Source organism: Carcharhinus amblyrhynchos, unplaced genomic scaffold (genome assembly GCF_965287045.1).
Source record: "Carcharhinus amblyrhynchos unplaced genomic scaffold, sCarAmb.v2.hapA scaffold_42, whole genome shotgun sequence".
Taxonomy (NCBI): Eukaryota; Metazoa; Chordata; class Chondrichthyes; order Carcharhiniformes; family Carcharhinidae; genus Carcharhinus; species Carcharhinus amblyrhynchos.
Genome location: NW_027649783.1, coordinates 3,891,628 through 3,915,871, shown reverse-complemented (window position 1 = coordinate 3,915,871; position 24,244 = coordinate 3,891,628). Strand labels below are relative to the sequence as shown.

Here is a 24,244-nt window from a genome sequence, read left to right as displayed (position 1 = left end):
AAAAGAATGAGGGCCATAGATGAGATAGATAGTCAATATCTTTTCCCAATTTCAGGGAGTCTTAAAGTGGAGGGTGTAGGTTTAAGGTGAGAGGAGAGAAACACAAAAGGGTCCAGAGGAGGTGAGTGTTTGGAACGAGCTGTCTGAGGTAGCAGTAGAGGCGGTTACAATATTGTCTTTTCAAAAGCATTTAGATAGTTACATTGGGTAAGATTGGTATAAGGGGTATTGGGAAAAACTGAGAATATGGAATTGAGATAGAGGATCAGCCATGATCACACTGAATGATGGAACAAGCACGATGGGCTGAGTGGCCTCTTCCTCTTCCGAGTTTCTATGTTTTCAGGTTCTGATGAAAGGTCACAGACCTGAAACACTAACTCTGTGCAGCATCTGTTTGCAGAAAGAAACAATCTGCTGAGCTTTCTTCTCTGTTTCATTTCTGATTTCCAGTGTCTGAACTGAACCCAGCCAGAGTCAGCACCTTCAGGAGAGAGAGAGAGGAACCAGTGAGTGTGGAACTGAACCCAGCCAGAGTCAGCACCTTCAGGAGAGAGAGAGAGGAACCAGTGAGTGTGGAACTGAACCCAGCCAGAGTCAGCACCTTCAGGGGAGAGAGGTAACTAATCTAAACCCTGTGTCTAAAAACAGAAGTAGAGAGGAAAGAGGGAACCAATGAGCAGCGAGCCGAATGTCAGTCGTAGGGCAGTTGCTGGAGTCCATTATCAAGTATTTGGAAAGCAGTGTTATAATCAGATAAAGTCAGCATGAATTTACAGAAGGGAAATCATGCTTGAGAAAACTACTGGAATTCTTTGAGGATATAACTACTAGAGTTGACCGGGGGAACCTGTGGATGTAGTTTTTTTTAGACTTTGAGAAGGCTTTCGACAAGATCTCACATAATGTTTTAAAGGTTAAAGTTTGATTATTAGTGTCACAAGTAGGTTTACATTAACACTGCAATGAAGTTATTGTGAAAATCCCCCAGTTGCCACACTCTGCCGCGTGTCCGGGTAGACAGAGGGAGAATTTAGTACGGCCAGTGCACCGAAGCAGCACATCTTTTCAGATTGTGGGAGGAAATCGGAGAGAAAACCCACACAGACACAGGGGAAATGTGCAGACTCCACACAGACAGTGACCCAAGCCGGGAATCGAACCCAGGTCCCTGGTGCTGTGACACAGCAGTGATAACCAGTGTGCTGCCCTTCTACTGTGTAAAGTTAAAGTACATGGGATTGTGTGTAGCATCTTGAGATGGATAGAAAGCTGGTTAGCAGACAGAAAAGAAAGAGATGACATAAATGGGTCTTTTTCCAATTGGAAGGCAGTGATTAGTGGGGTACCACAGGGATCTGTGCTAGGACCCCAACTGTTCCTATTATATATTAATGGTTTGGACACAGGAACTAAATGTTCAATCTCCAAATACGTAGATGATACAATATTGGGTGGGAGGGTGAGCTGTGAGGGGGATGCGGAGATCCTTCAGTCTGTTTTGGACAGGCTGAGTGTGTGGGATCTGCATGGCAGATGCAGTATAATGTGGATAAATATGCAGTGATCACTTCATTATCCACTTCAGTAGCAAAAATAGGAAGGCAGATTATTATTTGAATGGGTGTAAATTAAGAGAGCTGGGTACTCAGCAAGATCTAGGTGTTCTTGTGCATCAGTCAGTAAAATCATGTTGAAGCTGTATAAGACTTTGGTTAGGCTGCATTTGGAGTGTTGTGTATAATTCTGGGTGCAACACTTCCAGAAGGGTGTTGATGCATTGGAAAGGGTGCAGAAGAGATTTTCCAGGATGTTGCCTGGTTTGGAGGATATGGACTAGAAAGAAAGATTGAACAAACTTAGATTGTTTTCTTTGGAGCATCGGAGGAGCAGGGGGGACCTGAGAGAGGTTTACAAGATTATGACAGGCTTGGATAGAGTGGATTGTCCGAGTCTTTTCCCGAGGGTCAAAGGATCAAACACTCAGGACAAAGGTGAGAGTGAGAGAGGGAAAGTTTAAAAGAGATGTAAGGGGTAAGTTTTTCAGACAGAGAGTGGGGAATGCCTGGAACGTACTGCCGGAGGAAATAGTGGAAGCAGATTCTGTAACAACGTTCAAGAGGCATCTGGATAGATCCATGAATCAGCAGGAACCCAGGGATATGGACCACATCGAGGCAAGAAAATATTAGATTAGAGAGGTGTAATAAGTCTGCAGAGGGAGAAGTTCCTTCACCAAATCCCCTTTATTTACACCTCTAACAGCAGTACACAGAGTGCTAACAGTTTATCTCCGGGGGTGTCAGAGGAACGGGCACTCCTGATTAAGTACAAGGCAAAGACTCCCTGATTGTCCCATCAATTGGATCCTTAATCAGGGAGTTCCTGCTCCAATAGGCCAACCTCAATGGCCTGATTGAAGTCATTACAAGAGGCATCTGCGTCGGCACAGACTGGGTGGGAAGAGGGTCTGTTCCTGGGCTGTACTGTTCTTTGTTCAGTCCCTGAAATTAAGTGCGGAGATACAGCAGACAAAAAGATGGGAAATGGTATGTTGGCCTTGGGAGTGAGAGGATTTCTGTCTAGCAATAGGGATGTTTTACTGCTGTTGTATAGGGCAATGATGAGGCCATACCTGGAGTATTGTGTGTAGTATTGGTGTCCTTATCTGAGGAAGGATGTCCTTGCTGCAGGGGGAGGGCAGTGAAGGTTTATGGGAGATTTCAATCTACATATTGATTGGTCGACCCATGTTGGACGCGGTGGGTTCGAGGAGGAGTTCTTGGAATGCTGCCGGGATAGTTTCCTTGAACAGTGTGTGTTGGAGCCGACGAGGGAGCGAGCTATCTTGGATCTGGTGCTATGTAATGAGCCGGGTAGAATTAGGGACCTTGCGGTGAAGGATCCTCTTGGAGAGAGTGATCATTGTATGGTGGAGTTTCTGGTGCAGATGGAGGAGGAGAAAGTGGGTTCCCGGACACGCGTCCTTTGTTTGAATAGAGGGGAGTACGGTAGGATGAGAGAAGAATTGGCGAATGTGGACTGGGGGAGCGCGTTGGAAGGTAGGTCTGCTGAGGAGCAGTGGAGGATCTTTAAGGAGATCTTTCTTGGTGCTCAGCAGAAATTTATTCCGATGGTCAAAAAGGACCGTTGGAGGAGAGGTAATAAGCCGTGGATAACGAAGGAGGAGAAGGAAAGTGTTAAATTAAAAGCGGAGGAATTTAGAGTAGCTAAGAGTAGTGGGCGAGAAGAAGATTGGGAGAGGTTTAAATGTCAACAAAGATTGACAAAGAAGTTGATAAAGAAGGGTAGGAGAAACTATGAAGCTGGGCTAGCGCTTAATATAAAAAAGGATAGCAAGAGTTTTTATAAATATATAAAAAGGAAGAGGCCGGCTAGGGTGAACGTTGGACCCTTAGAGGATGAGAGGGGGGACTTAGTGGTAGGGGATCGGGAAATGGCTGAGGTCTTGAATAACTTTTTTGTTTCGGTCTTCACGGAGGAAGACGTGAATAATTTGCCGGGTGTTAGCGATGGAAAGGTGGTAGGACTGGAGAGTCTCATTGACACCATTGTTACTAGAGAGGCAGTGCTCGACAGACTGAAGGGACTGATTGTGGACAAGTCCCCAGGACCAGATGGAATGCATCCGAGGGTTCTGAAAGAAATGGCAGAGGTGATAGTGGATGCCTTGGTCGTTATTTTCCAAACGTCGCTGGATTCCGGGGAAGTGCTGGAAGATTGGAAAACGGCTAATGTTACGCCGTTTAAGAAGGGTGCCAGGCAAAAGGCAGGGACTTATAGGCCGGTTAGTTTAACGTCTGTTGTAGGTAAAATGTGAGAATCCGTCATCAAGGAGGAAATAGCGAGGCATCTTGAGGGGAATTGCTTGATAGAGCAGACGCAGCACGGTTTCGTTAAGGGGAAGTCGTGTCTGACAAATTTATTGGAGTTCTATGAGGATGTGTCTAGGGCGGTGGAGAGAGGAGAGCTGGTGGATGTGGTCTTTCTTGATTTTCAGAAGGCATTTGACAAGGTACCTCACAAGAGGTTATTGCAGAAGGTAAGGGGGCATGGAGTTGGGGGTAGGGTGTTAGTGTGGATAGACGATTGATTGTCAAATAGGAGGCAGAGAGTGGGGGTTAATGGGAGCCATTCGGATTGGCGGTTGGTGACTAGTGGAGTACCCCAGGGGTTGGTGCTGGGGCCTCAGCTATTTACCATTTATATAGATGATCTGGAGGAGGGAACCGAGTGTATGGTGTCGAAATTTGCTGATGACGCCAAGATTGGTGGAATGGCAAATTGTGCGGAGGGTGTGGAGAGTCTGCAGAAGGATCTAGATAGGCTGGGCGAATGGGCCAGGAAATGGCAAATGGAATTTAATGTTGGCAAGTGCGAGGTGGTCCACTTTGGTAGGAATAATGGTAGGAAGGACTATTACTTACGTGGTGAAAAACTGCAGCAGGCGATGGTGCAGAGGGACCTCGGGGTCCTTGTGCATGAGTCGCAAAAACCCAGCTTGCAGGTGCAGCAGGTGGTCAGGAAGGCGAATGGGATGCTGGCCTTCATCGCGAGGGGGATTGAATATAAAAGTAGGGAGGTCTTGCTGCGGCTGTATAGGGCATTGGTGAGGCCGCAGCTGGAGTACTGTGTGCAGTTTTGGTCGCCGTACTTAGGCAAGGATATTTTGGCCTTGGAGGGAGTGCAGAGGAGGTTTACTAGGCTGATACCGGAGTTGAGGGGGTTGAGCTATGAGGAGAGGCTGAATAAACTAGGCTTGTACTCATTAGAGTTTAGAAGAATGAGGGGAGATCTCATTGAGACATATAAGATGATGAATGGGATGAATAGGATAGAGGTGGAGAGACTCTTCCTGCTCAGAAAGGACAGTAGGACTAGGGGGCACAGCCTCAAGATAAAGGGGGGGGGGGGGGGGGGGCACGGTTTAGAACGGAGTTGAGGAAGAACTTCTTCACTCAAAGGGTGGTGAATCTCTGGAATTCTCTGCCCGTTGAAGTGGTGGAGGCTGCCTCGCTAAATATTTTTAAGACGCGGGTTGATGGGTTTTTGATAAGCGAGGGGATTAAGGGTTATGGGGAGAGGGCGGGAAAGTGGAACTGAGCCACGACAGATCAGCCATGATCTTATTGAATGGCAGGGCAGGCTCGAAGGGCTAGATGGCCTACTCCTGCTCCTATTTCTTATGTTCTTATGTAAGGTTCACCAGGTTAATTCCTGGGATGGCCAGTGTGTCGTATGAGGATAGATGAAGTCAGTTAGGATTATGTTCACTGGAGTTTAGAAGATTGAGAGGGGGCTCATAGGAAGTTATAAAATTCCAACAGGACTGGAAAGGGGAGATTCAGGAAGAATGTTACTGATATCCTTTGTGTAAGGATAAGGGATGAATGTTTAGGACTGAGGTGAGGAGAAATTTCTTCACCAGAGAGTGGTGAATCTGTGGAAATCGTGAATGCAGGAAGAAGTTGAGGCCAAAATGTGTGATGTCATTGATTAGGGGAGGCAGTGGTGTCATGGGCTCGTAACCCAGAGACTCTGGAAATGCTCTAGGAACCTGGGTTCAAAACCCAACAGGGCAGATGATGAAATGTGAATTCAATATGAATCTGCAATGAAAAATCTATTTGTTGCTTGTGATAAAACCCTATCTGGTTTACTAATGCCCTTTAGGGAAGGAAATCTGCTGGGCAGGAGTGTGTTTGAATTGTCAAGTCTAGAGATAACAAAAGCGTGGGTGAGGGTTTCAGGTACGGGTGAGTTGAGGTATTACAAACAATGTGTGATGTTACACAGCTGGAAATCGGTGATCTTGGTGAAGGAACAGATATGTGGTCAGAAACTCATTTCCGAGTCTGATGAGGTGCCAAGAATGAGGGTTTGTTTCAACCTTGGACAGTAACCAATGGGAGAGATGGAGTCAGTGACTGGGGACAGAATTTGTGGTGGGAACATTGGTCTTCTAAATATTTAATTGGGGGAATTCTCTGCTGAACCTGTGTTAGAAGTTGGAGAAGGAGTCTAATAATTTAATAACAGGGGATTGGTTATGAGAGGTGGGGTTGAGCTGGGTGTTATCAGCATACATGTGAAAACTAACACTGTGCTTTCAGATAATGTCACTGTGGGGTAAGGTGTAGATGAAAAATAGCAGGGAGCCAAAGATAGATCCCAGGGCGATTTGGGTGGGAACAGATCAGGAGTGGGAAGAGAAACCATTGCAGGTGATATTCTGTATATGATCAGAAAGATAAGAATGGAACCAGGTGAGTGCAGTCTTACCCAGCTGAATGTCCATGCCTTTGACATGGTTGACTGCATCATCCTGCTCCAATACCTTCCCACTGTCAGGTCAGTGTGCACAGCAGATGAAGATGTTAATGTACCTGACATCTGGGGAGAACTGATGATGAATAAAGGGCTGGGCCTCAGTAAATGAGTGTAGAGAAGGCTGGAATTCTCAATCATCATCTGGAGCAGCAGCTCCTCCATCTCAATGTGTGTGGTGAGATCAGGCCATTCTGCTCAGTCAGGAACACCCAGACTGACTGTAAGAGAGAGAGAGAGGCTGTAATTAGAACCAAACAATAAGAGAGATCCACTTAGAGTAACCAAGGCCCACCCCCAAAAGACAGGAAGATCACAGCATCTAACCACAGCCTCTGCAAAGTGAGGTGCTGTAAAACCCTGTGTGACACTGAGCCCCACCCAAAGCACAGGAAGATCCCAGTTTCTGTGCTGATTCCACCAGGTTTGCAGCACGAAGACTGGGGAACTGCAGCAATACATGTTTACACAGGAAGCTGCCATTGGAAAGACTAAGCTGCGGATTTATAGAATCCACAGGGCAGAAGGCGATCATTCGGCCCATCGAGTCTGCACCAACCACAATCCCACCCAAGTCCTATCTCCATAATCCCATGCATTTACCCTGGCTGGTGCCCCTGGAAACGACAAGGGGCAATTTAGCCCGGCCAATCCACCCAACCCGCACATCTTTGGGCTGTGGGAGGATCCCGGAGGAAACCCACGGGGAGACCGTGCAAACTCCCCACAGTCAGTGACCCAAACCGGGAATCGAACCCGGCTCCCTGGCGCTGTGAGGCAGCGGTGAGAACCACTGTGCCACCGGGCCGCCCCATTTCCAGCCGGGCGGGACGGGATTCCCGCTCCCAAAACCCTTCCCCCATCCGGAGCCCCGCCGCGGGCTCAGGATCCGGGCCCGGGGACTGAAGCCACTGGCGGGACATTCGCTGCCGCTCCGCGCGCTGTCTGATTGGCCCAGGGGAAATCCCCGCCCACGGCCTGTGACCGGCAGCTGGGAAACCAATCGGGAATCGCCGCATCACCGTTATCCAATGGCCGCTCTGCTCAGGTTGAGTGACAACTACTTGATCCAATCCGAGAGCTCCATAGTCTGAAGGGCGAGACCATTGAAAATGATGCTGCCCATCGTAACCAATCGCAGACCGCGTTGCTACACACGCCCTCTAAGTGATTGGCATCTTCTTTAGCCATTCGAAACGCACTGCCCATTCGGAATGCGCCGCGACTGCGCGACTCGCGCAGCGTCTCTCCCAGCCCAGCGTCATTGCGTCATTCAATTCGATCCGGAGCTGAAACCAATGAGAAATCAAACCACTGGGGACGGAAAGAATCCTTAAAGTGGAACCGCACCGATAATTATAATTGCACAATTATAATTCCTTGATGGCAGTTAAAGCGGACAAAGGACTGCCGAAAGGATATTTTGGCCTTGGGGGGAGTGCAGAGGAGGTTTACTAGGCTGATGCCAGAGTTGAGGGGGTTGAGCTATGAGGAGAGGCTGAATAGATTAGGCTTGTACTCGTTCGAGTTTAGAAGAATGAGGGGAGATCTCATTGAGACGTATAAGATGATGAATGGGATGGATAGGATAGAGGTGGAGAGACTCTTCCCGCTCAGAAAGGATAGTAGGACTAGGGGGCATAGCCTCAAGATAAAGGGCGGGGGCCGGTTTAGAACGGAGTTGAGGAGGAACTTCTTCACTCAAAGGGTGGTGAATCTCTGGAATTCTCTGCCCGTTGAGGTGGTGGATCCTGCCTCGCTAAATATATTTAAGACGCGGGTTGATGGGTTTTTGATAAGCGAGGGGATGAAGGGTTATGGGGAGAGGGCGGGAATGTGGAACTGAGCCAAGACAGATCAGCCATGATCTTAATGAATGGCGGGGCAGGCTCGAAGGGCTAGTTGGCCTACTCCTGCTCCTATTTCTTCTGTTCTTATGAAAGTCACAGAATGCAAAATGTGAAACCCGCGGGATAGGAATTAGGAATTAATTTTAGCGGACAGGCAACAAAAATGAACGAGAGGAAAGTAAGCTGGAATCAGGGGAGTTTAGAGAGGGAATTCCAGAGCTGAGACCCAGAGAGCTGAAAGAACTATAATCACTGCTGGAGTGAACCAAATCAGAGATGCTCACGAAGGCAGAATCAGAGGAGCTCAGATATCTCAGAGAATTGTAAGGCTGGAGATGACGAAAGGCAGGATGAGCTGAGGACATGGAAGGATTTGGAAACACGGATAAGAATATTAAAATTGAGAAATTGCTTAACCACGTGTCAGTATTTGTCACTGAGCACAGGGTTGATGCATTAAGTGTATTTGGAGTGAATTCTGATTTAATGACGAGAAATCAATTAGCAGCTTCCTGGACACAGCAGCACAATAAATCGGATCAGAAGTGAACTCCATGGCCCCTCAAGCCTGCTGCTCCATTCAATGGGATCATGCTTTCGATTCCCAAACCACAGAATCGTTACAATGCAGTAACAGTCCATTCGGCCCATCAGGGTTGCACTGCATTATTGAAGCTGCACGCTATCTAATCCCAATCTCCCGCCTCATCACCCCAGAGACCCGGGTTTGGTCCTGGCCTTTGCTGACTGTGCAGATTTTGCACATTCTCTCGCAGAGGTTCCTCTAGTTGCTCTGGTTTGTTTCCATGGTTCAAAGATGTGAAGGTTAGATGGATTGGCCTTGTTAAATGTTCCTTCAGTTTCAAAGATGTGTACAATAGGCACTGAATCGGTTCAATATCGATTCAATTCACTGAATCGTTGGCGACTAGAATAACAATGCAGATTATCAATTTGAATTATTCAAAATCATAGAATGGAGCATCCATTGTGAATGAAAGGAAACTTTAAACTGTGCAGCTGTGCTGTGCTTCAGGAGCTGGTTTTACACAAATCTCCATTATTCAAAAATGTTGCCTCACCTGCTGAGCATTTCCAGCATTTTCTGTTTGTGTTTCAGGTTTGCAGCTTCCAGCTTTGTGTTGTGTTCTGTGCAAATGTTTTACAGGGAACAGGTTCTGATCAGCCCTGTGACAGATGGAGTAGAATGTGTCTCCCGGCTTATCAAGCCTTTGAGGTTTGACTCCAAGCGATACAGGAGAATGAGGAAGAGAGAGAGGGAGGATCAGTCTGTGATGGACACATTTCCTGGATAAAGGTGTGTATTTCCACAGCTCACTCAACAGAAATAAGATGTTCCAACACGAGTTGCAATCAGTGAAGTTCTTCTTAACAGTTCTTGACGTTTAAACGATGAGATTGTTGAACTTACCAATAGTTTCTGCATTGTCAAAAATCCATATATGGACAAGTGAAGTTAACTTCCGGTGCGTGGCTCTGTAGCGCAATGGAAAGCGCGTTGGACTTCTAAATAATAACAAATTAACTATCCAAAGGTTGTGGGTTCGAGTCCCACCAGAGTCGGATTTTTGATCAGATTCGAAGCAGTTTGCTGCTTCATTGATGTGATTCAGCTTCGGCACCGACATTTCCTGCTCTGCCATCTCTCCATGCTGTTTCTGTTAACCCGGCTCCCAGGGAAACCACTGACTCGAGAATAAATGGCCAACCCCGGGGGCTTTCTTAAAGTTTGATACAACACTCACTGTTTGGGTGAGAAACAGTAACATCTTTCTCAATTCGATGTTTCACTTCTTTTGGAAGATAAAAAAAGGTTAAAGAACATGCAACAGCAATTTATAAATCAATAAATAAATATCAGTGCCCTGCAATGTAGGGGTGTTATTCTGATGTGTCTGCTGCGCTTGTCCTTCCAGGCTGTCGTAGTCATGGGTTTGGAAGCTGCTGGAAAAGGAGCCTTGCTGAGTTGCTGCATCGTGTAGATGGTGCACACTGCTGTCATTGTGTGTCGGGAGTGGAGGGAGTGAATTTTTATGCGTGGGACGCGAATGAAGTGGGATGCTTTGTCCTGGATGATGCTAACCTCCTATCGCTCTGTGTGTGTCCTGATCATCTCTTACTACCTTTCTGTGTGTTTTTCTCTGCCTGTTACATTCGAGCTGATGTTAAGTGTTACTGTCCAGCCAGGGTGCGCTTCCCAACTCGTGGGTTTGGTTTGAAATAAAAATGCAATGAATAGTTTCTTCTCTCCCGCGCAACAGGGATAGGCAGGAAGTGGTAACATTCGGGGCAGAGTGGCGCAGCAGAAGCTGGACCCATAACCCAGAGGTCGATGGGTCAAAACCATCATCGGTTACCATGTTCTCATAGAAATCCTATAGTACAGAAAGAGGCCATTCGGTCCATCGAGTCTGCACCGACCACAATCCCACCCAGGCCCTACCCCCATATCCCTCCATATTTTACCCACTAATCCCCCTAACCTACTCATCTCAGGACAATTTTTAGCAAGGCCAATCAACCGAACCCGCGCATCTTTGGACTGTGGGAGGAAACCCACGCAGACACGAGGAGAATGTGCATACTCCACACAGACAGTGACCCAAGCCGGGAATCGAGCCCAGGTCGCTGGAGCTGTGAAGCAGCAGTAATAACCACTGCGCTACCCGAAAATTAACAGTTACAATTTTTGTTTAGCGGTTCCCCGACGAAACAAATTGCAACTTCTAAACACTGCACATCAGACTCGCTGCGAGCAGGGCTCGAACCTGCGTGGGGAAACCCCATTGGATTTCAAGTCCAACACCTTAACCACTCGGCCATCGCAGCTGCTTGGGGCGGTCTTAGTAACATCAAATAGTAACATTCGGCTGCTGCCCAAAGGCAAGTCTGAGTTTTCTCGACAGTAAATTTGCTTCATCATCTTGATTTTCATTAACGGGGAACACAGCACATTTATCCCAGGTTCACAGTAAGTAATCTCACTAAAACAGGTTAAAGCCCAGCAGGTTTATTTGGCAGCATGAACTTTCGGAGAGTTCCCCTTTTATCAAATAAGTGTTCAGCTCAGTTGGCTGGGCAGTTCATTCAGCCAAAAGCTCGGGATTAATTCCTGTATCGTCTGAGATTGTTTTTAGCCTTGCTCCTCTCCTGAGGTATGAATTATCCTGTTAAATCACCACCAGTCAGCTCTCTCTCCTTTGATGACCCACAGAAACATCTGAGAGTGTGGGCCTTGCTTTAACTTTGCAAGAAATGAACACCTCACAATTCTGACACATTGTTTCAGATATAAAACTGTGCAAAAATAATCTGAGCATGCGAACCGGAAGCATCCCTAAAATATCATTTCTACCATCGTTTTGAAATGTGTCATTTCGGGGACAATTAACTTTACCCAGATACAAAATCCGACCCAGAAAAGTTTCATGAGCCTGACGTGATTTGAACACGCAACCTTCTGATCTGGAGTCAGACGCGCTACCGTTGCGCCACAAGCTCACACTGCTTCCGGCTTTTTGCATCCGGGTTACGTTCGGCCAATTCAAAACCAGACAGGGCCCAGGGAATGGAACTGTCTCCCTCTTTACTTTCTGTGGTTAGACATGGAATGGAAGAGTAACAGCGAACCGAGATTAAGGAGTAAACAGCAACACAACATTATCCTGCGGGAGAAACATGTTGTTTGTTACGGGTGTTAAAACACAAGAGCTGGTTTGGTGAGAAGTCAACAGAGAAAACGCTGGAAAATCTCAGCGTGTCTGGCAGCATCCGCAAGGAGAGAAAAGAGCTAACATTTCGAGTCCAGATGACCCTTTGTCAAAGTTTGGTGCCAAATTATTCCATGACGAGGTGGCCGAGTGGTTAAGGCGATGGACTGCTAATCCATTGTGCTCTCCACGCGTGGGTTCGAATCCCATCCTCGTCGGTGATGTATTTACTCTGAGCCTTAAACTGATGGCTTGTTTAAGTGTTTTAAGGTTCGCAGAACCGAGATGAAGTTTGGACACACAGGCTTGAGGGGTGAATGTTCCAGAACAATTCCACATTCCCAGAATTCTCATCCTCGGAGAAACTTGAATAAAGTCAGGTTCCCAGCTTTGGACAGGAGTTCACCACCCTGCAAAAATGTGGTGTCGGAATCTCCAAAGCAGACGCCAGTGGCAAGATTTTATCTTTCTAGAATCGGCAGGTCAGCCATGAAAATTATTAGCGGGATTGGCCATGCTAAATAGCCCCTTAGTGTCAGGGGGATTAGCATGGTAAACATGTGGGGCCACGGGGATACAGCCTGGATGGGATTGTTGTCGGTGCAGGCTTGATGGGCCGAATGCCGTCCTTTTACACTGAGGGCCCTCTCTGAAGTTCCAGGCGGCAGTTTTATTTCTCTGAGAAGATTGACACACCAGTTCCTAATTTCTTCACATTTTATCCCAAAAGCGGACTCAGATGAGATTCGGACCCACAACCTTTGACCATCTCACAAGACAATGACTTGCTGTCTAACATGCCAGTACCAACTGCCACAAAAGGTCCACAGCAGACACCATTTCCCTGGCCCTTGAATCCTGGAACACCTAGATAACAAGGACACCTAAGTCAGACTCCTATTTATTGACTACAGCTCAGCCTTCAACACTACTATTCCCACAAAACTCCTCTCCAAACTCTGTGGCCTAGGCATCGGCACCTCCCTCTGTGGCTGGATCCTGAACATCTGAATTCACAGACTTACCTTGAATGGATTATCTCGCACTAAGTTGATCTTTCTCTACGCCCTAGTTATGTCTGTTACACCACATTCTTAACAGTTCTTGATGTTTAAACTATGAGATTGTTCAACTTACGAATAGTTTCTACATTGTCAAAAATCCATAGATGGACAGGGAAAGTAAACTCGTGGCTCTGTGGCGCAACGGAAAGCGCGTTGGACGGCTAAATAATTAAATTAGCCGTTCAAAGGTTGTGGGCTCGAGTCCCACCAGAGTCGGATTTTGGATCAGATTCGTAGTAAACAGTTTGCTGCCTCATTGATGTGATTTAGCTTCGGCACCGACATTTCCTGCTCTGCCATCTCTCCATGCTGTTTCTGTTAACCCGGCTCCCAGGGAAACCACTGACTCGAGAATAAATCACAAACCCCGGTTTAATACAACATTGACTGTTTGGGTTAGAAATAGTAACATCATTTTCAATTCGAGATTTCACTCCTTTTGGAAGATAAAAAAAGGTTAAAGAACACACACACAACAACAGCAATTTATAAATCAATAAATAAATATCAGTGCCCTGCAATGTAGGGGTGTTATTCTGATGTGTCTGCTGCGCTTGTCCTTCCAGGCTGTCGTAGTCATGGGTTTGGAAGGTGCTGGAAAAGGAGCCTTGCTGAGTTGCTGCATCGTGTAGATGGTGCACACTGCTGTCATTGTGTGCCGGGAGTGGAGGGAGTGATTTTTTATGTGTGGGAAGCGAATGAAGTGGGATGCTTTGTCCTGGATGGTGCTAACCTTCTGTAGTTCTGTTGAATCTATATTGATCCAGGCAAATTAACTCAGGAAACCAAGTGATCTGGTTTACTCCCACAGTCCAAAGATGAGCAAGTTGGGTGGATTGGCCATGCTGGATTGCCCCTTGGTTCCCCAAGGTGTTTGTATAGGGACATTACGGCGGTGGATGTGTGGCGCCGCGGGGATAGGTCCAGTGTACGATTCTCTGTTGGAGAGTCGGTACAAACTCGATGGGCAGAATGGTTTCCTTCAGCACTGTTGGGATTGTGTAACTCTAAGGCCGTTCGACTGCGTTAGAAATTCCTTGAGGAAAAAAAATGGAAAGCTGTATTTATGAATTTACAGCATTAGATTTATTGCAGATTTTTTTCTCTGCAAATGGTGAAAATACCCGGATCGTGTAAATAGTAGAGATATTTGTGGGGAGTCTCGAAATATATTTTATCTCTGTAGATCATCCACTGTAAAGGGAAAGCCAATACTGATTAGCAAGGATGGGATATTGTGACTTGTACAATTGTACTAATCACTTGAAAGGCCTCAAAGTTCTCGCTGGGATTTGAAACCGGGGTCTCCTGTTTATTGGGGTTGTGCATTGCTCTGTTTGCTCAAGTCAACACAGACCCGCTCTACCTGTTCCTTACCCGACGGTGCTAAGATTGAGAGATCTGAGCAATGTGAACTCTGCAATTGAAGGGTTACACCCTGGCGACAGGGATATTTCTCCACAGCTGCTTTCGGAGCTGCTGAATATTTCCAGCATTTCCTCTTTCTGATTTTGTGCTTTCATTGCAGGAGTTCATTTACTGACAACCCAAATCTTGTCTCTCGGACGCAGCACCAGACAGAGCTTTTCTGTGATCTTCACACAGACAAGTTCACTTTTCAGTTCCCGGCTTTAAAACCGTCTGTTTTCACACTGAGCACCCTGCGGCATCGCCTTCAAACCTCACCCCACCCTCCACCCGCACACCAGAGTCTCAGTGGTACAAGTGTATCTGAGGAATTCACAAAGTCAAGGGATCACAGTGTTTATGAGGGAACATGAAGGACTAATTCATGATCAGTCAAACAGATTGATCATGTGAGAGTCTCTCTCTCTCTCTCACACACACACACACACACCACCACGACCACCACCACCACCAAGGCAGATGGCGAAATTTGACATCAATGAAGACATTTGGAATTAAAAGTCCAATTCCCTCGCCCGTTAACTGAAATCCACTATTTTTTCCAAACAGCTTTCTCAGAATTACTTTCCTTGTAACTTTGTTCATTTAATTCTCACTTATCTCATTTTTTTTCGGTCAGAACTGTTCCACAATGTATGTTTGATCTGGATAAATTGTTAATGTTCCAAACGAGGACAAAATGCTTTGCATCAATCGGCTAATTGAAATTCTGTGGCAGGAATTCTAATCTCCTCAGGAAGAGGGTTAATGCTGAGCTGAATGAACTGTTTTTGTTTACAGGGATGAAAGGTGATGTCACTGGGCTGGTAATCCAGAGGCCCGCGCTAATCTTTGGGGACACGGAGTAAATCCCACCACGGCAGCTGGTGAAATTCAAATTCACTGATTTAACACATAGGCACATGGATAGAAAACAGAAACAGGAGGAGGCCGTTCGGCCCAAACAATGCTGGAATTGAAAGCAAGCCTCAGAAATGGCGGCCTTGAAATTTCCGTCGATTTTTTCCCACAGAAAACACCTTCACAGAACAACAGAGAACATTTCACACAAAAGAAGAAAAAACTTCTGCTCGAGACGGATGATATTTACAAACCGGGAACACATTTACACAACAGGGAAGAATTTGTCAGAACCACAGTGAAGATCTGTCAACGGGAGAGTCACAGTTCCAAACAGAGAGAACAGTTACACAGCAGAGAGCACAGTTACACAACACAACATACATTTCAAAACAGGGCCTATCTTTGTGGAACAGAAAATCCCTTTTCATACTTAATCAGTTTCTCCATCTCAGTGTCTTGCCTGTTTGCTCGAATATTTTCTGTCTGTCATTGTGAGTCTCCTAATAGTTTTTTACTGCTTTTCTGTGTGTTTGTTCAATGTCTGTTACATTCGGGGTGATGTTACGTGTTATTATCCAGCCAGGGTGAGCTTCCCAGGGTTTTGTTTGTAACAAAAAGTGAATAGATTCCTGGCTCGCGGGCAGCAGTAATAAGCAGGGAGGGGCTGACTTTGGGAGCAGAGTGGCGCAGCGGAAGCGTGCTGGGCCCATAACCCAGAGGTCGATGGATCGAAACCATCCTCTGCTATCACCTACTCACTCCATCAAATAGAAACAGTGATGGTCTTAGTTTTCATTAATGAGTACCCAGAGCATTTGTCTCCATTGACTGGACAGTTTATTCAGCCAACAGCGCGGGATCAATTCCCGGTTCAGTTGAGATTGACCATGAAGGCTCCGCATTCTCAGTCTTGCTCCTCTCCTGAGGTGTGAATCCTCTGGTTAAATCACAGCCAGTCAGCTCTCCCCATTGATGGCTCCCAGAAACAACTGGGACTGTGAACCTTGCTCGAATTTTTCCGACACTGGACAAATCATATCCCTCACACATTGTTCAAATAGAGAAGTTTATTAAAAATAACTAAGCATGCGAATCGGATCATCCCTAAAATTTCATTTCTATCCCAGATTTGGAATTTGTCATTTCAGGAACAATCGCAAGCAACCAAAATCCAAAGAGCGACACAGAAAAACTCCGTGATTCGGACACACAGCCCTCTACTGGGAGGTCAGACTCTCTCCTGTTGCTCCACAAACTCACAGCACTTGCTCTGTTTTACATCAGGGTCATGTTCGGAGAATTCAAAACCAAACCGGGAGCAGAGAGGTGAACTGTCTCTCTCTTTACTTTCTCTGGATTTACATCAAATGGAAAAGTAACAACGAATCAAGAGAAAGCAGAAAGGCAGCGTTATCCTGCGAGAGAAATGTGTTCTTTGTTACGGATGTTAAAACACAAGAGGTGGTTTGGGGAGCAGCTGCTGCATGACGAGGTGGCCGAGTGGTTAAGGCGATGGACTGCTAATCCATTGTGCTCTGCACGCGTGGGTTCGAATCCCATCCTCGTCGGTGGTGTGTTTGTTCTGTCTCCTTATTGCCGGCGAGCTGATGATTCACTCAGTGTTTTGAGTTTCACGGAACCAAGATGAAGTTTGGACACACAGGCTTGAGGGGTGAATGTTCCAGAACAATTCCACATTCCCATATTTCTCATCCCATGAGAAACTGGAGCTGACGATCGATTCAAGTCAGGACCCCAGTTTTGGACAGGAGTTTGCCACCAGGTAAACATGTGGTTTCAGAAGATCCAAAGCAGACTCCAGCTTCATTTGCGGCCCGAATGGCAGATTTTGTCTTTCCAGAATCGGCAGCTCAGCCATGAAAATTTGCGCCGTATTAGCGGGATTGGTCATGCTAAATAGTCCCTCAGTGTCAGGGGGATTAGCACGGTAAATATGTGGGGTTATGAGGATACAGGCTGGGTGGGATTGTTGTCGGTGCAGGACCGACGGAAGTTCCGTAATTAAAACCAATGCAAATAACGATTACTTACTCAGAGCGGGCGATGGTGGTATTGTGGTGAGTGTACCTGCCTTCAAAACCGTTGACTCGGGTTCGATTCCCGGCTATTGCATTGATAATTTATTTAGAACCTGATCGCGGCCTCTTGGACTTTAAACGGAGTGAACAAAAAACAGAGGCAGGAGCGCTGGAGTTGTTTCAGAGTAACTGAGACAGGCACATGAGTGGGTTGGAGATGAGAGGATATAGGAAATTGTTTTAAATAAGGTTCATTAGCATTGGGACGACCCTGGTAATGGAAAAGGATATGGGATGAGAATAATGTTATTTCTCTTTTCATTCACAGGTTTAAGTCGGTCCGCCTTGTGTCCAACGAGGGGCATACACGCGATGGGTCGTACTGGGGCTGCTCTTGGTTGTTCGAGATTGGCCTAGTGCTTCATGTTGTTAGTGTGTGCCTAAACTGGACCAGATACAGGGCAAGACGACAGCTGAGTGACTATCACTGATTGCTGTGCAGACACATGGATTTGGGCCGGTGTCTGTGGGAGTTTGCACATTCTCCCCGTCCTTGAGTGGGTTTTCTCCGGGTGCTCCGGTTTCCTCCCACACCCCAAAGATTTGCTGTTAGGCTGATTGGAGGTAATAAATTCTCCCTAAGTTAGTTTCCCTCAATGTGGATGGCCATAAAAACAATAGATAGGGGTCATGGGTGGAGGGGGGAACTGGTAGTATTAAAATGGCGGCCCGGCTCGTTGGGCCGAAGGGCCTGTTTCCGGGGCTGTTTTTGTTCTTTGTTCTTAAAATGAGGGCTGCTTAAGCGTTGTGAGCGATGGTGGTATAGTGGTGAGTATAGCTGCCTTCCAAGCAGTTGACCCAGGTTCATATTCCCAGCCATCGCATTGATAATTTATTTACAACTTTATCCACTTCCTCCTGTGTTTTCAACCGAGTGGACAAAACCAGGGCGAGCGCAACATTTTACGATAATGAAATACAATAGAGATTTGTCTTTTTCTTTTTATTCGGAACTAATTTGTTTGTAATGAAAAATTACTGAGATACAGAAACAAGTCTCTGACCCAGTAAGTGAGTTCTCCGTCAGAGACAAAGATACAAAAGTAAAGGAACAAATTTCAGCTCACACACTGAGCTCTGTACAATAACGGTGCCTGATGAAGTTAGTATGAACGCTACTGAGGTGATTATATTAGCTAAACAACCCGTGGAGCTGCGATGGCCGAGTGGTTAAGGCGTTGGATTAGAAATCCAATGGGGTTTCCCCGCGCAGGTTCGAGTCCTGCTCGCAGCGATTATCAGTGAAAGTGTTTGCTTCCGGCAGCCCCAGAGCCGGAATTCCTTCTGGTATTTTGGTGCCAAGTATGTGGATCACCATCATGCTTTCAGCTCCATGGCTCCGGGCCGAGTGCAGGAAGGTGAGCTTGAAGAGGACACCTGGGTGCTCTCGGGCTGGCATGGGCAAGATAAGCCGAATGATTCAGTGCTGTTCCCTTTCTCTGGTTCCATGAGGGAAATCAGAATGTGAGCAGATTGAAAAACAACAGCATCAGGTGCGCAAGGACAAAACAAGGTCTCATTTCAGAGGAAGATTCTTATGGAACGACACACAGAACATAAGAAATACATTTCATCAGAATACACTGAATGATCATTTCAAAATGCTGCTGGGATGATATGACATCGTGTTCATTCAAACACATTGCTGCAAGCTGGTCATTATTGGGCGTTAGGAACTCCTGGTTATAGCAGATTGGGAATGGAAGGAGCAGCTTCACATCTGCACATTGACAGGTCAAACTGTGTCTCAGATTGACAGCTCCCAGGACAGGTTTTCCTCTCCTCTCGCTCTGTGCTGTGGATTCTCGGGGATTAGTTGGAGTTTCCCAGCTCAGTAACTGTGAAAGCCTCTGAGGCCGGCGATGCTCACAGTGTCTGTTCCCCAGATTCAGGGGGCTGCAGCCAATCAGAGCTGTGCCTGGGTTAATCCAGGGCTGGTTCAAATGATGATATTGTTCACAAGCTGAATTCTATTTGATCAGATGTAGATACAGATTGTGCGCACTCAGTCACTAAACAACAAGATCCCACCTTCATATAGAGTTGATGAGAGGGGATGGAGGGATAGAGTGAGTTGGAGCAGTGAGACACAGACCGCCAGACAATGCCTCAGTGACAGAAATCCTTGTAAATTCCGGCTTTATCCAGAGAGATTCTCTTGGAGAAACAGAAGCTGCAGTCTCAGCTCTCATGAGAACATAAGAACTAGGAGCAGGAATAGGGTCCCCCTTCAAAACCATCATGGCTGATCTTTTTGTGGTCTCAGTTCCATTTACCCACCCGCTCACCCTTAATTCCGTTTTTGTTCAAAAACGTATCTATTCTTGCCTTAAAAACATTTAGTGAGGTAGCCTCAACTGCTTCACTGGATACAGAATTCCTCAGATTCACAACCCTTTGTGTAAAGAAGTTCCTCCTCAGCTCAGTCCTAAATCCGCTTCCCCTTATTTTGAGGCTACCCTGCACCAACTCCCCCCTCCTCCACCGCCCCCACCCGCCCAGTTCTAGTTTCACCCGCCAAAAAAGCTAGCACGAGGGGGCATGGCTTTAAATTAAGGGGGGGGTAGTTATAGGACGGATGTCAGGGGTAGGTTCTTTACCCAGAGGGTGGTGAGGGACTGGAATGCCCTGCCTGCTGCAGTTGTAAATGCGCCTAGTTTGGGGGCGTTTAAGAGATTGGTGGATAGGTTTATGGACGAAAAGGGATTGGTTTAGATTAGTGGGTCAATGTTTTTTTAAAAATAAGACTGGTCGGCGCAACATTGTGGGCCGAAGGGCCTGTTCCGCGCTGTAATGTTCTATGTTCTATGTTCTAATGGAAACAACTTCCCTGCTTCTATCTTATCTATTCCCTTCATAATTTTATATGGTTCGATAAGATTTCCCCTCATTCTTCTGAACTCCAATGAGTATACCTCCAGTCTATTCAGTTTCTCCTCATATGCCAACACTCTCATCTATGGAATCAACCTAGTGAGTCTCCTCTGCACTCCCTCCAGTGCAAGTATATCCTTTCTCAAGTACACGTTACCCCACAGCACCTGCAAACAAACTCCTTGAGATTCCTGCACAAGGACACCCAGGTCCATTTGCAGAGCAGCATGCTGCAATGTTTTCCTATTTAAATAATAGTCCATTTTGCTGTTATTCCTACCAAAATGGATGATATCAGATTTACCAACATCGTACTCAATCTGCCAGACCCTCGCCCACTCACTTAGATTATCTGTATCTCTTTGCAGACTTTCAGCATCCTCTGCACATTTCGCTCTTCCATCCATCTTAGTGTCATCTGTGAATTTTGACATATTCACAGTACTCCGACTCATATTGTAGCAGAGACACATTATTAATCCCACACTCAGAAACAATGCTGCATTTTGACAGAAGAGATGGGGAGAGGCAAGAAAAAAATGGTCCAGTTCTAAGCAGTGTGTAAGCTCAGAGGGGCCTGAGGGTCAGAGAGATCTTTGACAGTGAGATGACATTTTGAACATGTCGTTCGGAAAGCGGATTGGAACCTTGGCTTCATAAGTGGAGGCGATGTTTCTGCATAGAATCTCTGCATTGGAAAAGGAAGCCATTTGGCCCATCGAGTCTGCAATAACTTTCTGAAAGAACATCTTTGGTACAATTTTACCTGGCTAATCCCCAGAACCTATACATCCTGGGACACTGAGGGACAATTTAACATGGCCAATGGACCTAACCAGCATGCTATTGGAATGTGGGAGGAAACTGGAGCACCCAGAGGAAACACATGTAGGCACAAGGAGAACGGGCAAACTCCACACACCCAAGGCCCGAATCAAACACGGGCACCAGTGCTAACCACTGTGCCGCTTTGCCGCCCTATTTGATAAAAATATGCTTCATTGTTTTATATTTTGTTTTGCCTTAATTGCTCGTGGCTGGATTCAGAGACAGATATTGAGGATTTGAGGTAAGATGTTGAGGCACGCGATCGCTGACAGACTTTCCGACTGAAATCTTGTATTTAAAGAAACCGTTATCTTGAAATCTAACTTTGGGACTCAGCAGGGGAATTGGGTGTGTTCTTTGATTGAAAAATCGTTTCATTTTATACAAGAGAGACTCGGAGATCTCATGGTCAGAACAGACACACAAACACAGTTGGATTAGTCTGACCCGCCCGCTCCTTTCATACACTCTCTCTTCTACAATATTCACATCTACACATTCACAGGACAAAACTTTCACCAAATGGAAGGTCCGAGGACGGAAATTGTCCTTCTCCCGGCCTTTGCTCCGGATTCCAGGGGGTTAGTTAGAGTTTTTCACCTCAGTAACTGTTAAACACTCTGAGGGCCGCTCCCCGCAGATTGTCTTTCAATTCATTCATGGAATGTGGGTGTCTCTGTCTGGGTCAGCATTTATTACCCATCCCTAATTACCCTTGGGAAGGTTGTGGTGAGCTGCCTTTTTGAACTGCTGAAGTATATGTGATGTAGGATCACACCTGTTAACCAGATTCTGTGGCAATTGGACAGTGAGCCACAGATGCAGCATCCAGGTGCTGTTGGTCAGATTCCGTGGCAAGACCCAATCATGTCTGTCCACCACCGCATCCCCCCCCCCTCGCTTCCCCCCAACCGCCCTCCAATTATTATAGTGATTGCAAATATCATTGTGTTTCTTTAGGGTCAATATACAAATTATTTGTTCTCAGAATCTCTAAATTCTCCAAAACCAACATGCTTAGCAAATCAAAAACATAAAGGAACTTGGGAGTCCTTGTTCAAGATTCTCTTAAGGTTAACGAGCAGATTCAGTCGGCAGTTAGGAAGGCAAATGCAATGTTAGCATTCATGTCGAGAGGGCTCGAATACAAGAGCGGGGATATACTTCTGAGGCTGGATAAGGGTCTGGTCAGACCCCACCTGTAGTTTGTTTGAAGTTTTTGGCCACATATCTAAGGAAGGATCTGCTGGCATTGAAAAGGATGCAGAGGAGGTTCACGAGAATGACCCCTGGAATAAAGAAACTGTCGTATGAGGAACGGTTGAGGACTCTGTGTCTGCACTAGTTGGAGTTTAGAAGCATGGGGAGGGGGGTGGGTTGGAGTGGGGGATCTTATTGAAACGTACAGGACACTGCGAGGCCTGGATAGAGTAGACACGGAGAGGATGTTTCCACTAGTAGGAGATATCAGAATTAGAGACGGCACAACCTCAGGCTAAAGGGACGATACTTTCAAACAGGGATGAGGAGGAATTTTTTCAGCCAGAGAGTTGTTCAACTGTGGAACTGTTTGCCACTGAAGGCTGTGGAGGCCAGGTCACTGAGTGTCATTAAGACAGAGACAGATCAGTTTTTGATTAATAAAGAGATCAGGGTTAATGAGAAAAGGAGAATGGGGATGAGAAAACTATCAGCATGATTGAATGGCGGAGCAGTCTCAATGGACCGAGTGGGATAATTCTGATCCTGCGTCTTATGGTCTTATGGTGATTCACTCAACTTTTCCAAATCACTCTGTCGGATATGGTGTAAGGTGGCACTGAGAGAACGGGATGGAGAGAGAATGCGGTGACTGCAGTCTGACTCTGATTCTTCAAACCAGTTAGTGCCCCCTTGTAGAAAGTGAATGTGTCTGAGAACAGGAGAAAAGCAGGTCGTGAGACAGGGATTTATTTTCCATAAAAAGTAAAACAAACTTCGAACCAGTCAGTGTCTGTCTGAGAACTGGAGGGGAGGGGAGGGGGTCTGCTCAAATAAAATTCACATCAATATTCTCATCATCCATGTGTGTCTGACGGAAAATCTAGTTTAAAGTGGAAACGTTGTTGAGATTTTTTTAAAGCCCTGGAAACTAATCAATGAATTCTCAGTCAGAAACAGTGGTAAAGAGGAAGCTGAACCTGTCCAGACAAGCCAAGTTCAGTTTACAAACTGCGTTATGGACACATCTCGTGTCTGATGAAATCAGCAACTCAGTTAGTTCCGTAATTATAACGAATGAAAATAACGACTCTTTCAACCAAGCGAGTGTTGGTGATATCGCGGTGGGCAGAACTGCCTTTCAAGCAGCTGGCTCGGGTTCAATTCCCGGCGTCGCAATGGGAATTTATTTAGAAACTTGTCCTCTTGTGTCTCCAAACAAATGGACATAAATTTCAAACGCAACATTTGATGGGAATGAAATAAAAATAAATCTTTTATTTTTTTCTCTAAATTTCGGAATCTATTTGCTTTTAATGAACATTTTTTCGAAACATAGAAACAAGCCTCTGAACTAATGAGTTCTCATTCAGAGAGAAACATACAAAATAAAAGATGAACAAATTCAGCTCACACACTGCTCTCTGCATCATTGTTATGTCTGATAAAGTTAGTAGAAATGTTACCGAGCTGGGGTAAATAAGTAGCTGCGATGGCCGAGTGGTTAAGGCGTTGGACTCGAAATCCAATGGGGTTTTCCCGCGCAGGTTCGAATCCTGCTCACAGCGAATCTGGTATAAAATATTTAAAAGTTACAATTTGTCTAGAGGGGCAGCCGCTAAAATAAAATGTAACTTTCGGTGTTTCTCTTTTCAAGCAGTGGATTTGTGCTGTGGGCCGGGATGCACTCAGCTGGCGAACTGGGCCGAGTGTGCTGGAAATTCCATGAGAGAGATCATGACGAGAGAAGAAAGAGAAATAAAGCAGCATCAGGGGAACAAGGGCAAAACGAGGTCTCATATCAGAGGAAGATTCTTATGTAATTACTCACAGAACATAATGATCATATTTCACCAGAATACAGTGAATGAATGAGAACTTCAAAATGCTGTTTAGATGATATGAAATGGTGTTCATTCAAACACATTGCAAAAGCTGCTCATTACTGGGCGTAAGACATTCCTGGTTATAACAGCTTG

The 24,244-nt window shown here is 46.0% G+C and overlaps 8 non-coding genes across 8 annotated transcripts; 6 read left to right on the top strand and 2 right to left on the bottom strand.

Annotated features, from left to right (window-relative positions):
• The first annotated feature begins 9,691 nt into the window (after positions 1–9,691).
• Positions 9,692–9,782, top strand: trnar-ucu (transfer RNA arginine (anticodon UCU)). The gene is given in 2 exon segments: positions 9,692–9,728; positions 9,747–9,782. It is a non-coding gene; the product is annotated as a tRNA-Arg (tRNA).
• Positions 9,783–10,966: 1,184 nt separating this feature from the next.
• Positions 10,967–11,048, bottom strand: trnas-uga (transfer RNA serine (anticodon UGA)). The gene has a single exon. It is a non-coding gene; the product is annotated as a tRNA-Ser (tRNA).
• Positions 11,049–11,648: 600 nt separating this feature from the next.
• Positions 11,649–11,720, bottom strand: trnaw-cca (transfer RNA tryptophan (anticodon CCA)). Its single transcript has one exon. It is a non-coding gene; the product is annotated as a tRNA-Trp (tRNA).
• Positions 11,721–12,065: 345 nt separating this feature from the next.
• trnas-gcu (transfer RNA serine (anticodon GCU)) lies at positions 12,066–12,147 on the top strand. The gene has a single exon. It is a non-coding gene; the product is annotated as a tRNA-Ser (tRNA).
• Positions 12,148–15,939: 3,792 nt separating this feature from the next.
• Positions 15,940–16,011, top strand: trnam-cau (transfer RNA methionine (anticodon CAU)). The gene has a single exon. It is a non-coding gene; the product is annotated as a tRNA-Met (tRNA).
• A 739-nt stretch (positions 16,012–16,750) lies between these two features.
• trnas-gcu (transfer RNA serine (anticodon GCU)) lies at positions 16,751–16,832 on the top strand. The gene has a single exon. It is a non-coding gene; the product is annotated as a tRNA-Ser (tRNA).
• Positions 16,833–18,515: 1,683 nt separating this feature from the next.
• On the top strand, positions 18,516–18,597 carry trnas-aga (transfer RNA serine (anticodon AGA)). The gene has a single exon. It is a non-coding gene; the product is annotated as a tRNA-Ser (tRNA).
• Positions 18,598–23,751: 5,154 nt separating this feature from the next.
• trnas-cga (transfer RNA serine (anticodon CGA)) lies at positions 23,752–23,833 on the top strand. The gene has a single exon. It is a non-coding gene; the product is annotated as a tRNA-Ser (tRNA).
• The last annotated feature ends 411 nt before the right edge of the window (positions 23,834–24,244 follow it).